Genomic DNA, 17,032 nt, shown 5'->3' with positions numbered 1-17,032 from the left:
CATGGCCCGTTAGGGTAATCCGCTGGCGGGTCTAGAGACAGTTTGTTTACATTGACCGTCCACAGGCCTGGCCGCCCGCAGCTCCCAGTGGCCGCGATTCGCCGTTCCCATCCAATGGGAGCTGCCAGGGTGGAGCAGGGGTTGAGCACCCGTGGGAAAATTAGAAGCCAGTGCGTGTGCAGCAAAGCACATACTTACATCTCCCTCTGTTTAGTGCATGCTTAAATACCGCTAACTTCAATGGGTGGCCGGCGCTTCTTTAATCACGGCTTGACTGACTTACTGAAGCTCAGAGCTGGGAACTGGAACGCAGTTTTTCTGAGTTAACCACGTGACCAACCTTCCTTCTTTAGCTCTAATTTTTTCCATCAACGAGGCCCTTATTACAATGAATTTTCTGTGTGTGTGGTAAGAGCGATTAGATCCGCAAACCAACACACCCACCAACAGGATCATGTGTCTGCACTGCCGTCACTTCGCCATCGAGTTCAGTCCTGCCGAGACTGTAACTAATGATTTTTCTATCTTGGCTTGAAGACAGTGCTGATTCTCTCACACGCACATCCCTGCAGTGTACATGTGTCTCATTAACATAAAGTGATCCACAGATAATGGAATTGTAAGAGAGTGGTTTGACTCACACACGGCGTTTGTATCTCCAGGAGATCCATACCCCTGAAAACAAAACCATATGTGATTTCATAGGCAATTTCCCACCCCTATACACCTGTTCACATTCTTTTCTTTTTAAGGGTGTGATTCTAATTTGAGAGATTCTGATTTTATTATTAGGAATTGGGCCAAAGCCCCCTGAAGTCCATGGGAAGACGATGAGCATTGGCATCAAGGGATTTTAAGATCAGAACTTTCATGAACAGGCCCCTACATAGTTTATTATTGTTATTATTAATTATTATTATTATTTGTAGGGTGTGTGATGATGCTTTACTGATGTGAAGGGGCCTGATCCTGATCTCACCTACACTGGATTTATTCCGGTGTAACTCTGTTGACTTCCGTTGAGTTACTCCTGATTTATGACTTGATCCTGCAAGGCGCTGAGCACTTCTGAGAGATGCTGAGCACCCTCCCGTCCCATGGACGTCAATGTGAGCTGAAGGTAGTCAGCAACTCTCAGATGACCTCAACGCCTTGCAGGATCGGGCCCCCAGAGGAGACATTTAGAAGGGAATCAGGCCCAAGTTGCCCGCCCTGTGGAGCTCATGGGATACCGACAAAAGGAAGGGGGTTGGACAGTGACACAAAGCAAAGTAATGGGTGGTGATAAAGCTCAATTCACGTCTCAGGACTTGTCTCTGGGGTTGGGGGGAGGGTGCACGGGTGTAGTTCCACTCGTGCAAGCATCTAGGGTATTGTAATGGAGGGGGGACCTATAACACACACTCACCAGTGGGTTAAACAGAGACAGGACAACAGCCTAACAAGCAAGACACACTGCACGGGTCCAGTTAATTTTAACACTAGGGTGGTGCATCTATTCTGTGGGGTTGCATTGGTGCAGAACAACCCAGTGTAGACAAGGCCTAATTACTGCCAACGTTTGTTTGGGAATTTTTTACCCTGAGTTTCCGGACGATAATTTTCCCTGGCCTGTTAGTTAACATGGCAGTGGTATTAATTATATTGCCATAGCGCCGAGAGGGGCGACTGAGCTCAGGGCCCCTTTGTGCTAGGTGCTGCACAAATGCAAAGAGCCAGTCTAAGCGGACATAGCAGGAAGGATGTATTAGCCCCATTTTACAGATTGGGAGCAGAGGCGCGGCGAGATTAAGTGATTTGCCCAAGGTCACATGGGCAGTCTGTGCATACACCACAGGGACAGCCTTCCTTTCTAGGGGCACTGGCTTTATAGGAGTTTAAGAAAAGATGCTTTTTAAGGAGGAGCTTAAAGACCTAGGCATGGGCTCAGTGGCCAGGTCAGGGAAGTGGTTCCAGGGTGGAAGGAGTCCCAGTGAGAGTGGGAGCTAGAGGGGATCACACAGACCAGCACCCCTGTAACTGGGTAGTGTTTTTATTGAACCTCAGCAGACTAGGATATAGTCTATACGGGATGTCTACACTGCACACTAAACCTGGCTCTGACTCAGGTCTGAGCGCAAGCCCTCCTTCCGTTCACATGCAAATCAGTCTGACTTGGGTCCACAAGCACTCAGGACTGGCGTCCTAGGATGCTGCTTAAGGGGTGGGTTAGAGCCCGAGTCCTGCTGTGCCTTGGGTCCAAGCCCTGTCATTGCGCAGTGTGGACGCAGGCCAAGCTGGAGACCTGAGTCAGAAGGTCTGCACAGTGCAGTGTCGATGTGCTAACATGGCTGTGAGACTGGGTCCAGAAATGGTAAACCCAGGTTTGCAATGCATTGTGGATGTTCAAGCATGGACTTGGAAATACTGAGTCCACCAGCCTGGGTCACATGGAGCCAGGCTTATTGTGAGGTGTAGACGAACCTGTAGTGGCCTCTGCATAACAGGATTCTTCAGTGCTTAAAGTGGGCTGCTACAAGGAACAGTCTGTATCCTGCTCCCCTTCCCTAGCCATCATTCTACTCCATGGGGGAGCAGCAAAGCAAAATTGACAAGATTTCCATCCTCTGAAGGTCTCTTGAAATTTACAATCTTTCTGGTGGCGTTACAAACCATATGCTTTTGTGTGTCTTTGTGCTCTTGTGTGTCCTGGGGACAGAAACAATGAATGAAGCTGCTCTAACAAAGCCTGGGCTACAATTCCACCAATCAAAACTGCATCCAAGTAGAGGCGGGGGCTCAGATCAGGGGGAGGAAAAGACAGTGTTACTTTTACAAACTCTGCCACAGAACAAACTTTGCCCACATTAGGTGCCACTGACAGCAGAATGGGCAGAGGTTCAAAATACAAGCACACAAAATCTCCGGGCTTGGCTCCCCAGTGGGTACATTTACACTGCAAAAAAACCAAACAAATCCCTCAGCTGTGAATCTTAGATCCAGATCACTTGACTCAGGCTCATGGGGCTCAATATAGCAGTGTAGACGTTCCCACTTGGGATAGCTGCATCTACACTAGGGCTTTTGCGGCTTGACACCCTGAGTGCCTTTCCCAGACCCGAAGAAGAGCTTGGTGCAGTTTTTAAAGCTTGGCTCTTGCACTAACAAAAGTTGGTCCAACAAAAGATATTACCTCACCCACCTTGTTTCTCTATCAAAAAAATCACATTTCTAGTTGACACCAGTGTACCGGCAAAAACGTCTGGTGTAGACCTGGCCTCAATTCTGGAGAACAGAAGGCATCATGAAAGACGGCACTGCACTGCTCCAAGGCCTAATGTAGGCCCAGTCGGTCCTGGGGATGTGTCTGGGAGCATGGCTACACTGGAAACTTCAAAAAAACTGCCGCAGGAGTGCTCCCGCAACAGCGCTTTGAAGCGCGAGTATGATCGCGCACGAGCGCTGGGAGAGAGCTGGTAATCCACCTCCACCAGGGGATTAGCTCCGAGCGCTGGGAGAGAGCTGGTAATCCACCTCCACCAGGGGATTAGCTCCGAGCTCTGGGAGAGAGCTGGTAATCCACCTCCACCAGGGGATTCACACCCCTGAGCCAGCAAGTTAGAGCGCTATAAAATGTTAGTGTAGCCATGCCCTAAATTACAGTGATGGGGGACCAGTCTTTGGTATAGCTGACTACACCAGTGCAAATTTCTAATATAAACAGGCAAAGCTACTACAAACGGTGATTTACACCTGCTTGAAGACAGATAGCTGCTTATCTATCCCAGGCCTGCTCTACACTAAAAAGCTCGGTTGACCTAGCTACGCTGCTCAGGGGTATGGATTTTTCACACCCCTGAGTGGCATAATTAAACCAGCCTCGCCCCCAATGTAAACAGCGGTAGGTCAACAAAAGAATTCTTTCGTCAACCAAGCTACTACCTCTCCGGGAAGTGGTTACCTACGCTGAAAGGAGAACCCCACCCATCTGTATAGATGGTATCTACACTGAAGCATTACTGTGGCCTTGTCTACACTTGCAAGTTAGAGCACATTAAATCAGCCCCTAACTCCTGAGGTGCCCTAACTCCTGAGGTGTCCACACTGGCAAGACATGTAGAGCGCTCTGACTCCATGGCTAGAGCGCTCCTGGTACTCCACCTCGGCGAGTGGAATAACGTTAGATAACTGGAGTGTGGACGCCCTGGCCTGTCAATGCGCTCTGATCGGCCTCCAGAAGTGTCCCACAATGCCTGTGCTAGCCACTCTGGTCATCACTTTGAACTCTACTGCCCTGCCCTCAGGTGACCAAATATCAGACCCGCCCTTTAAATTCTCTGGGAATTTTGAAAATCCCCTTCCTGTTTGCTCAGCCAGGCGTGGAGTGCTCTCAGCGCATCTTTCCAGGTGACCATGCCTCCATGTGCCAAGCGATCCCCAGTATGGAGCAATGGCGAGGTGCTGGACCTCATCAGTGTTTGTGGGGAGGAAGCTGTCCAGTCCCAGCTGCGTTCCAGCCATAGAAACTACGATACCTTCAGGCAGATATCAAGGGCCATGCTGGAAAGGGGCCATGACCGGGACACTCTGCAGTGCAGGGTTAAAGTAAAGGAGCTGTGGAATGCCTACTGCAAAGCAGTGAAGGGATTGAAATGTGGGTCCCATACACCCTGAGTGAATGGCCTCGCTGCTGGGCTATTGGGACACCACCCAGCCTCCAAAAAGTCCCCAGCTATAGTTTGGGCAGGGTAGGACCAGACTGGGGTGAAATAGGCAGGGGAATGCCCAGTTTGTGACTCCTGCCAGAGTTTAGGTGTGAGCCAGGACACTGAGCAGCATGGCAGTGTTGGTATTTAGGTGGTTTTGTGCATGCAGAAACTTAGCTACCGAGGGAATTTAGGTGCCTACAGGATTAGCCAGCAGCTGAGCAGGGGTTTTAAAGATCTCAGTGATGTCTTAGTGTTGGACTGTGGTGCCTAAATCCCATTATGGATCTAGCCCTGAGCACCTTCCAGTGGGGCGTTAAGCTACATGACTAACATCTGTCACATGTGGTTCATTTTCTCTTGCATCTTCTCCTCTCTGCTACAGTAATCGGCTCAGTATAAGAACCCAGACAGGCAACTGATCAACTGCTAGGAGCCTGCACACAACCAGCATTATAGGCGGCCCTCACTTGACATTTCTTGCAGACCCACTTCATTATAGGAACCCTAGGGAACAGCTTTGTTTAACGCAGAAAGAAGCAGTGCCATCTACTGGCTAAATCCCAGCATTGCCAGAAAGCTGGGGTCATAGTCTGATCTGCTTTGCACCAAAGCCAATCCAGAGTCATTCCCTTCATGAAAAAAAAAGGAGTACTTGTGGCACCTTAGAAACTAACCAATTTATTTGAGCATGAGCTTTCGTGAGCTACAGCTCACTTCATCGTGTAGCTCACGAAAGCTCATGCTCAAATAAATTGGTTAGTCTCTAAGGTGCCACAAGTCCTCCTTTTCTTTTTGCGAATACAGACTAACACGGCTGTTACTCTATTCCCTTCATGGTGTCAGTAAAGATCCTCATGAGTGTAAATGAGACCCGAGTCTAGCGCTCGGAGTCTAGTAAAGGATGGGAACAGGGCTGAGTTCGTGGATCGGTAATACCCTGCGCACCTCCATATGAGCAATCTGATTCATGCCCTGCCCGTACGTCCATAGCGTCACTCGTGTACGTGGCACAGGACAAGGTGCTGAATGCGTTAGTGGTAAACAAATGGCAGGTCCTGGCTCTGCTGGAGAGCTTAGAGGCTGCAGCGGTGAGGTGCTCATCTCCACAGGGTGTGGCAGAGGGTGAAGACTTTTGAGCTATTCCTTTAGGGACCAGAACTGGCTTACGAAAGTAACAGTAGAGCAGGAGTTAGGGCGCCAGGGAATTACCCAGTCACTAACAGATGAGCAGTCGCCCATATAGGGATTTGAAATTGGGATCGTGTCCTCTTTGTCTTATTTCAGATGCATAACAAAGTGCTGGAACGGTATTTTATTGAGTTTGTCCCCAGAAAAAAGGTTTGGGGTTTTGTAAATTTTTTTTTTTTTTGGCTTGGTTTTTTTTTGGCTTTAAAAATGCCAGGAAAATGAAGTTTTCTCTCTCCTGATTTTGCAGGAGTGCTTGATGGAGGATGGGCATTGCTAGCTCTCACACCTAAACTGAAGAAGAAGGGTTGCTGAATCTTTATCCAAGTCTTCTTTTCTCCACAAAGTTCATTAGTCATGAAAGCTAACTAAGTGCTAACCAAAACAAAAAACCGGACCTTATAAGCCGCCTGACTAAAACCCCCGCCCTCTCCCATTGGCTCAGCTTTCACTCCCAGGGCTTTTATGACGTCACCATTTCACTAGCCTCAGAGAGTCTCTGAAGGTATGAAGTGAGTGTAGCTCACGGAAGCTCGTGCTCAAATAAATTGGTTTGTCTCTAAGGTGCCACAAGTCCTCCTTTTCTTTTTGCAAATACAGACTAACATGGCCGCTACTCTGAAATCTGAAGTTATATGAGACCCGAATGGCTAATGCAAAAAACAAAGGTTTTAAAAAGGCAGCAAACTTTTCAGACTTTCTTCATCCATCATAAAGAAGCAAAAAGGGCACCGTCCCAATTTTTCCCCCCAAAGTCACTTTTCGTCATTACATCACGAAATAGCTGACAACTACCATGAACTCAAAGGCCCTTGGCGCAGCATTGTGCTAGCTGTACAAATGCACTATGCAGTAGTTTCTATTATTCCTGTCTGGACTAGTAACGGCTTTGATCCGGTGAGGTGTAGAGGAACCTCTTGGGCTCAGTGATGGATTTTTCACACCCCAGAACGCCACAGCTCTGTCACCCTAAATGTTAAGCGTAGACCGGGCTTTGTATCAGCATAGCTATTTCCATATGGGAAGGGGAATAAGCTGTAACTTAAGGGTATGTCTACACTACAGAGCCTACACCGGCATAGCTATGCTGACATAGCTCCCTAATGTAGACACAACTTATGCTGCCCGAAGAAGTTTTTTTGTCAGTGTAGGAACACCTTCTCCCCAAACAACATTAGCTGCATGGACAGAAGCACTCTACATTCGGGGGTTTTGTTGGCAGACGGTGGTCAGGGGGGTGATTGTTTCATGCCCTGACTGCTGTGGCATGGCTATGCTGACCTAACTTTTATGCATAGACCAAGCCTTATACTGGCATAGCTTATTCCCTTTCCCGTACAGGAATAGCTATGCTGACATAAGCACCTTTATACTGATATAATTGCACCCCTACTAGGGGTTGTACTGGGTATTTCAGTCAAAAAATCATGCCCCTAACAAAACAGTTACACAAGTACAAAAATCTGAGTGTATCATAGAATCATAGAATCATAGAATATCAGGGTTGGAAGGGACCTCAGGAGGTCATCTAGTCCAACCCCCTGCTCAAAGCAGGACCAATCCCCACTTAAATCATCCCAGTCAGGGCTTTGTCAAGCCTGACCTTAAAAACTTCTCAGGAAGGAGATTCCACCACCTCCCTAGGCAACGCATTCCAGTGTTTCCCCACCCTCCTAGTGAAAAAGTTTTTCCTAATATCCAACCTAAACCTCCCTAGGCCTGGTCTACACTAAAAAGTTCGGTCGACCCAGTTACATCACTCAAAAAAATCCATATCCCATAAAGACATAGTTAAACCAACCTAACCCCCGGTGTAGACTGCACCAAGTCAATGGACGAATTCTTCCATCAACCTAGTTACCACCTCTCAGGGAGGTGGATTAACTACAGCGATGGGAGAACCCCGCCCGTCAGCAGAGGTAGGATCTACACTGATGTGCTACCGTGGCATAGCTACGTGGCTGCAGCACTTCAAATGTAGTCAAGCCCTCAGGCTTGGTCTATATGTGAAATTTTGCTGGCCCAGCTGGGTCACCTAGGCGTGTGAAAAAAATCGCCCTCCGAACCAACACAGCTAGGCCGGCAAAACCTTACCATAGAGACATGTTTACCGGTGGAAAAGTCATCTTGACAATGTAGCTTATTCTCAGAAGGGGAATGTGCTGGGTCTGTTGTAATTGCTTGTTCTTGGCACGTAGGTGCAGAGCAGCTGCGGGTTTTCCTCTTCGTTGGATTGTATTTTTAATGTTGGTACAGTGCCTCGAGCTAAAGGTGGGTGCTATTTGGTCTATCATGGGTGTGATTTGCAAGGCATTTTGAAAAGATTTTCTGTGTAGACATGACTCTCCTCCCCATAGGCACTGGCTCCGTGGGTGCTCCACGGCTGGAGCACCCATTGAAAAAAATTAGTGGGTGCTTAGCACCCACCAGCAGCCAAGCTCCCTCTGTCCCCCCAACCCCTCCTGCCCGCTGGTGGCCCCGTTGATGAACTCCTCCCCCTCCCTCCCAGTGCTTTCTGCATGCTGCTGAACAGAGGTTCAGCAGCATGCAGGAGGCGCTGGGGGGAAGGGGAGGAGCGGGGACAGGGCGTGCTCAGGGGAGGGGAGGGTGCAGGAAGAGGCAGGGAAGGGGTGGGCCTTGGGGAAGGGGGTGGAGTGGGGACAGGGCTGGTGGTGGACTGGGGCAGGGCTGGGGCGGAGGTTTGGGGGAAGGGGTGGTATGGGGGCAGGAAGAGGCAGGGCAGGGGTGGGTGCTTGGAGGAAGATGTGGAGTGGGGGTGGGCTTGGGGTGGGGGGTCATGGTCTAGCACGCCTTGGGTAGAGAGGAAGTGGGCACCTATACTCCTCCCACTGATGTCAATAAGAATTTACCATTGACTTCCATGGGAGCAGAATAAAGCCAAAACTGAGAACTTTAAAAATCTACCCTATATATATGTAAGGCCTTGTCTGTACTAGAAAGAGTTTGTTGGCATAACTATACGAATGTGGCTATAACAGTAAATCCCCATAGTGGAGACTCAGTTTGCACCAGCCAACTCCGACCCCACAAGCCAAATTAGACCTGGTCTACACCTAGAACTTAGGTCAAGCTAGCTCAGAGTTGTGACAAATGTCATGCCCTGCCCGATGTATGTAACACCCTTGGGGTTTAGAGAGCATGGCCCCTTTCAAACCTTGTCCTGAGGCAGAGGAAGGGCTAGTTGTTGCAGATGGAGGTGTATACCAATCCCACCCAGCCGTATGAGCTCTACATTGATGCAAGCTACACTGGGTTAGGAGCCATCCTTTAACAAGAGCACAAGGGCGAACTCTGACCAGTAGCTTTTGAGAGTCGAGGCCTCATGCCCCCTGAGAGAAACTACCCTGCTCATCAAGTGGAGTTCCTGGCATTAAAGTGGGCTGTGGCAAAGAGGTTCCATGTCTATCTGCGAGGCCAGGTTCATCATAAAGATTGATAATAACCCTTTGACATACATCAAGACAATAGCGAAATTATCCATAGTGGGGCACCGTTGGTAAGTGGCACTCTCTGCCTATGATTTCACCCTGCCATACTGGCCCTGGGCAAACAAACATGGGTGCAGATCCCTTGTCTCATAGGCTTCACGCTAAGGATTTATCGCCCAATGATCAGATGAATGCGGGGACCCCTGAATTGACAGGAAGTCAGCGCCTATGTTCCAGTGCCCCTGTTGGGAACCGTGTGAAGCAAGTTCCCTTGTCTGATTCCACAACAGTGTGAAGATTAGAGGTAATTTTTGAGGATTGGTTGTCAGCACTGCTTTCCGATTTAAAAAATGCCAAATACATGACTCTTGCAGTGGATGAATCAAGCGATTTAAGTGACACTGCCTAGTGATCGCCATTTGTTGAATTTTCTGGTGGTGAAATTTTCAAGGAAGAATTTTCGTGCTTAATACCATTAGAAACCTACAGCACAGGAGAGGTAATTTTGAAAATGTAAAAGGTTTTTTTGAAAAAAATGTTTTAGATTTGCAGAAAGTAAATTTGTTTGTTCCTTCCGTGACAGCGAAAGAGAAGGGCTTTGCTTCACGTTTGGCAGTCTGCATCACTTCACTGCATCGTTCATCTGACTGTCCTGTGTAGTTAGTTGTCTAGGGACTTGAAAAAAACCAGTGGGTATTGTGATGCAATCAGTGAACTATATATGCTCAACTTCTAGCTTGCAACATCATCTGTTTAAAGCTCTTTTGCAAGACAGTTCAGCCAAATACAGTGACCTGATGCAGCACTATGATGTTCACTGGTTAAGTAGGGGGCCCAGGTCGGTGAGTTCTCATGCGCTTCAAAAAGAAATAATAGAATTTCTTCCAAACCACAAGATCAACAAGGCTTGCGTGTTCCTGAAATTTATGAATGATGTCCCCTCTATGTCAGAGGTAGCTTTTTTGTGTGATACGACTGGGCACTTGAATTCCCTCAACTTGCAGCTCCAAGGCTGTGCAAGCGGTGTTGGGGATCTGTTTGAAAAAGTGTGTATCTTTCAGAGGAATCTTTAAATCTTTCATACAGACTTAAGAGGAAAGATCTTGCACTTTCCCACATTGAATGTTGTTGCGACAGGTGAAACATCCATGCAAATGATGCAAGAATTCCTAGACAATCTGACTGAAAATTTTAAAAGGCGATTTGAGAATTTTAAAATGCCAAAGGATTTGTTTTTATTTGTTCATGATCTGTTGGTTGGCTCTGCCAATAGACCTTTCCCTTCTGAAGCAAAGAACATTCTTGATTTTAATTGGCGAAGGTGCCTTTCAATTAGAAATTGTCTTGGAGGCAAAATTCTGAGAAATGGGATTGTGATTTCTTAGACTCAATATGCTGACCACTTTCAGAATAGCCAGAATCTAGCCATCTATCTTTTAATGATATTCAGAGCACCATACCTCTGAGAATCTGGGTTTCCTACCATGAACATTATAAAAAACAATCCTGCAATCGCCTGACATATGAACATCTTTACCAGTGCATGCGCCTTGCTCTGATCTCCTAAAAACCCCTCTTCACAAAGCTTGCCAGAGATCATTGATGACTCCTCTCCCATTAGTCACAAACACAGGTAATAATGTTGATTTATAAACTTTGTTAAAAGATAGAAACACTAATATGTATGAATCTGATGAAGTGGGCTTTAGCCCACGAAAGCTTATGCTCAAATAAATTTGTTATTGTGCCCCAAGGACTCTAATGTGCCCCAAGGACTCCTCATTCTTTCTGCTGATACAGACTAACACGGCTGCCACCGTGAAACCTAATACGCAATCAAGATCTTTATTTATTGGCAACTGAAGTTTTCTGGGTAGGGGGTGGGAGTATCAGTCTTCTGTGCAAATGGCCTGCCTCTTGTCATAACATTCTCAAATCACTCCGGGGATACATCTAATTCAGTATCACTGGTCTAGGGGCACCATCGGAAACAATACCCACAGACTATTCAACTTTTACTAGAGTTCAGGACTGTCAGTTTCCCAAACTGAAGGATCAAGATGTGGAGCACACCCAGGGAACTGATCCACAGATGATGACGGAAAGGCCACAAGGGTGCTACAATTACACGTAGTTAGGTAGACCCAACTCCCACTGTAGATGCAGCTCTCGAGGGGGTAGATTTACTACAACAATGGAAAAATCCCTTCCGTCACTGCAGCAAGTGTCTACACTACAGACTACAGCGACATAGCTGCAGCGGTGCCACTGGCCGTGTAGACATACCCTCTGGTACACCAACAAATGCGCAGGCATTTTGCTGCTATAACTGCATCACAACTGGAGGCGTTTGCCGGCACCGCTATGTCCGTCAGGGATCACACCTCGTCAAGCCCCTGCCTGCACCGATGGCATCAGAAGTCTATAGTGTAGACGTCGCCTCAGTAGAAAGAGTTAAGTTTTCTTTTCTTTCTTCAGCTGCAGCTCGGCAGGGAATACCATCCCCTGAAGAGAGCAAGGCTTATCTACAAACACAGGTTCATAGAATACCATAGATCATAGAATACCAGGGTTGGAAGGGACCTCAGGAGGTCATCTAGGTTGTACCATTTTAACTGTACCGGTCCAGTTAAAGCAATACAACCTTACCAGGTTGTGGTGGCCATTATACCAGTATAAATGTGCTTATAGCAGTGTAGTTTATACAGAAAAAAACCCACACCTCCTCACTGACATAGTTCTACCAGTACAAAAAATGTATTGACCAGGTCTCGGCTCATTCTTAAGAACAAATTCTTTCTTCCCCCAGGCCATCACAAGTGTATCATGGGGCTGGGGAGTTCCCAAAGAATATCTCACAGGTAGCCCTAGATCTAAATGTATTACACATTTTTACTAATTTGTCTGATTTTTTTGCCTTTTTGATCAGATCAATTTTTTCAAAAATTTGAAATGATGATGACTTTTTTCATGAAAAGTTATTATTTTTCGTGAAAATGTTCACAAGTTTTCTACTTTGTCTCCTTTCTCCTCCATTTTCCCTGTCAGTGGCACATTCTAAACAAAAAAACTAATTGCAGTTATAGCCCTATTACTAATCATAACCATCACATCAGGTTTCAGAGGAGCAGCTATGTTAGTCTGTATTCGCAAAAAGAAAGGGAGTACTAGTGACACCTTAGAGACTAATCAATTTACTTGAGCATAAGCTTTCGTGAGCTACAACTCACATCAGGATCTGTGAATAGTTTCTACAATGCTTGAAAATTGACATTCCTTTGTGTGTACAAATATTTATTTTTTGATTGTGGCTGCAGCTTGAAATACTAATAATAGAATGCATTTAACTCCTTCTATATCCAAAGTGCTGTGGAAATATTAATTAATTAATAGAAGATAATTAAAGGGTATTAAATATGTCTTTTCAAGTATGGGAACCAATCAACTTCCTTTGAAGTGTTCTGAAATGCACTCTGCCCAATGCAGGGATTGTAAGTATCTTTCTAATGTTAAATGAATTTTCTTTAACATTGACTGGGCAGTCGCCCCCTTGTTACCAGCAGCTACAATCAAGCTGTCTTCCTGACATGTGTTACACTGTGTGTCTAGGACACAGGAAATAGGGTTTGAAGCTCACAGCTAGGAGCAAAAGCTAAAATTGAGGATTTAATGAAGCTGGGATTGAGTAGCTAGGGTGGTTCAGTGAAGCAGTAAATGCAAACACATTATCACCTGAGAACTTGCTCCAATTTCACACCAATTAACTAGGAATGAGAGAGGAGGGCTTGTGCTGGATGCAGAGATGGCTGATAAGCTGAATGGGCAGAAGTCGTTCATATGCAGAGCACCTTGTGCCAAAATGAATTTCTTTTAGATAACACCAAGTTCCAGCAATTCTGTCTTCAGGAGAGAGCATGTAGTTACTGGACCAGCTTTTATTAGCAGATATTTAAAGAATTTGTAGAAATTAGGATACCCCAGAAGAGAAGTAAGGGTGGAAAGTAATAAAGCGATTGCTGCTAATCTGAGCAGTTTTCTGACAGTGGGACATACATCAGAGGGCTGGGAAGTTTCAAAGGAAGCATCTTGTGAAAAACGGAGAAAAAAGCACAATGCAGAGGAATTATCAGGGCTGATTCAGGTCTCTCTAGAAAGCCATTTGCCTGAAGGCCGCTTCTGTTAGTCTCAAGAGTCCCAATGCAATCTGCTTCATGCCTTGAGGTACAGAGATTGTCCCTGGTTCTAATCCAGTTCGGAGAGCACCCAAAGCCATACACAGGCTGTGTGACTTGCACTGGTCTCACTTCTGTCTCAGGTGCAACCACTTGGAAACCTTGATTGACATTTCAATAAAAAATTGAAGGCTGAAGACTAAATTGCTTGCTTATCACCTGTAGGCAAGGCCCTGTGGTGAGATGGGCCTAAATGCTATGGCAGGGTGCCTGGCTTTTCAGTGCAGCAAGCTGGAAATTCATTCAGGTTAGTTCAAATCTCTATCTATTGTATGGTATTACTGAACCGCACGTCACTGTAGTGTCTGTGGGCATGTCTACGCTGTAACAAACGAACAAACAACCTTGCAGCAACAAGTCTCAGAGCCCAGGTTCTCCACCACTCCCTCCCTGATTTCATGGTATTCTTCATAACTGTATGGTCTAGAAATAAACACATTACATGTATTGTACAATTTGAAAAGAAAAACTTAGATTCTGGAGCTTAAATCAGTGCTAGGGAGGAATTCTGGGACAAAGCCGCAGAAGAATCTCAAAATACATAGGGCCATGCCAAGAGGTCTGCAGGTAAGGTCTGAGGCATAATAGCCAGGCCTGTGGAGAAGTTTCCATTGTCTGATCTAATCTGTCTATCGGGGTGTTTCTAATGCCCCCATCTGTGGTGTTTGAGCACCAACACATTTACATACAGCAACCACTCAGTCATAAGGCACCAGGGAATGCATCCTCCTCTTCCTATACTACCGAGAGAGCGCCTGTGAATGTTTATTGGTCATTGTTATCGTTGCTGGACTAGACCCCAGGCCTGCAAACAGAAGTCAGTGTGATTCCATGTGGGTGCCTGTACTGTTTAGAGAACTGGGCCTTTAGCAGCTGTTGTCTCAGGGAAGGCCATTACTGTGCAAAGCTGTTGCAAAATGATGAGCCTCTACATTTTGTTCTGATGGTTAAAATCAATGATCTTTCTCGTGGATTATCCTGGTGGATACCCCCCCTGCCCTACAAGATTCACTCTTTGCACTAAAAGAAAAGGAGGACTTGTGGCACCTTAGAGACTAACAAATTTGTTTGAGCATAAGCTTTCGTGAACTGTATTTTCCACTGAATGCATCCGATGAAGTGAGCTGTAGCTCACGAAGGCTTATGCTCAAATAAATTGGTTAGTCTCTAAGGTGCCACAAGTCCTCCTCTTCTTTTTGCGGATACAGACTAACACAGCTGCTACTCTGAACTCTTTGCATTGTCAACTCCAGTGTGCCTGAGGAATGTGCGAGCTCATGGCCATTTCTATAGCCAGGGTGCAGCCCATGGAATCCCTGTGTACCTGTCCTGCAAATAAACCAGAGCCTTCAGTTTCATGGCTGGTGCACATGAATATTCACAAAAGGAGACAATCTTTCACAAGTACCCCTGGGATGACTCAGTGGAGAAACATGAGCCAATGGAGCCCGGCCCAGATCCCAAAGCTATATAGGCTCCTAACATCCATTGAAATCAATAGAAATCAGGTGCCTAAATACCTTTGTGGATCTGGGTCTAAATCCATCAGCTAGAAGCAGGACCAGACTCATAAACATCTGATGTGAACCAACCACTGGAGGGGGACAGACACCCCTGCGGCGTTAATGTGTGTTGCACTTCCCTGCCCACCCCAGCATGGGAAAGCTCACCCTGGGCATCAGAGCTCCACAGCAGTTCAGATCCCTTTAGGGGTCCTCTGCGGGCAATGGACCCAGAACCATGGGCTCTTCAAGCCTGGGCCTCTGCTGTGCTTATCCAGCAGATTCCCGCATTCTGGTTGCTCAGGGCACAGTGCGGTTAGGAGGGAACACGACCCTATCCATAGGATGGGTGTGGAAATAGCTACAAATACCCAGCTGCCCGCACATCCCTTTACGAAAACAGTGATAAACGTCCCATCTCATGTACTGTATGCAACTCGGTATTCCGGCGCCCGTGCAAATCCACAGTGCCATTCCCATTGCCGTCTGCAGCCTGTAATTATCTTAATGGTAACAATTAAACTATTGAGATACATGTGATGGGTTCACGGCGCATGGACTAGGCAATCCCCACAAACCTGCAGAGCCAGCAGGAGTGTGAAGCCTGGAAGCTCAGTCAGAGCTGAGGGCAGCTTTCTGGCTGGCAGTTGTTACTAGTTTCAAGGGCCTGCAGCACTCCAGAACGGTGCCAGAGAGAGGACTGTGATGACATGCGCATCTCTGCACAGAACAGGTACAGCGGGAGCTGGCGAAAGCTTCCCCGTGTTGCCCCATCACTGTGCCCTGGAGGGGCTGTCTTTCTGCCCTGGGAGCAGGGGTAACTCAGTCTCCAAACCTGTTCAGTCCTTTTCCTCTCTGCTAACTATTTATAGGAATTTGGTAAATTGATCAAGCACCGTTTTTAATTCTGTTCTAACCCTCTCCGCCCTCGCAAAACCTGGGTTTAAAACCCTGTTGAGGCTACTAAATGGCTGGCAACTGTCATATTCTAGAGACAAGGTGGGTTTATATAGTATAATATCGTTTATTGGACTAGCTTCTGTTGGTGAGAGAGATGAACTTTTGAGGATCTGAAGAAGAGCTCTGTGTAAGCTCGAAAGCTTCTCTCTCTCACCAACAGAAGCTGGTCCAATAGAAAATATTACCTCACCCACCTTGTCTCTCTAATGTCCTGGGACCGACACTGCTACAACAGCACTGCATACAGCTGTCATAGTCTGTCTGCCTTATATACTTCCCTGGCCCCAGTCACTGTAGGATCTTAGGGTGGGATCCATAAAGGGACGTAGGCATTGCAATGCTGAATGTCATGGCACCTAGCTCTTAGGTGCTTAGAAAATCACAGGAACAGCACTGCGATCGACAGACCCAAGTTAGTTGCTCAGGCTCCCTGGGGAGAGATAGGTGCCAAGGATGGAGTGGAGGGATAGCTCAGTGGTTTGAGCATTGGCCTGCTAAACCAACGGTTGTGAGTTCAAGCAGGGGGTTGGACTAGATGACCTCCTGAGGTCCCTTCCAACCCTGATATTCTATGATGTGATCCACAAAAGTCAGCACGCTAGGGAGGAGCCACCTAAACTAGCCAATGGGAGATACCGACAACAGGGGTGTGTGCTAAGCCCCGCCCCTCTCGGAAATAGGCAGGTGAGTGCTCCAACCACCAGGTAAAGCCCTTCATGGATCCCACGCTTAGCACCTCACATTCTTTAGTGCATTGATCCTCCCCACTGCCTTATAGACAGGGCAGTGCTATTGCCCTCATTTTACAGAAAGAGGACTGAGGCACAGAGGGGCTAAGTGACCCACCCAAGGTCATACAGAAAGTCTGTGTCAGAGCACAGAACTGAACACAGGTCTCCTAAGTCCTAGGCTAGCACACTAACCAGTGGACAGTACTTCCTCTCCTCTCCTAGCTTTTGATTGTAAGCTCTGTGGGACAGGGATCATCTTCTTCTTCTGCATTTGTACAGCGCCTA

This window comes from Lepidochelys kempii, chromosome 4 (assembly GCF_965140285.1).
Source record: "Lepidochelys kempii isolate rLepKem1 chromosome 4, rLepKem1.hap1, whole genome shotgun sequence".
NCBI classification, from domain to species: domain Eukaryota; kingdom Metazoa; phylum Chordata; order Testudines; family Cheloniidae; genus Lepidochelys; species Lepidochelys kempii.
This window is presented reverse-complemented; position numbering follows the sequence as displayed.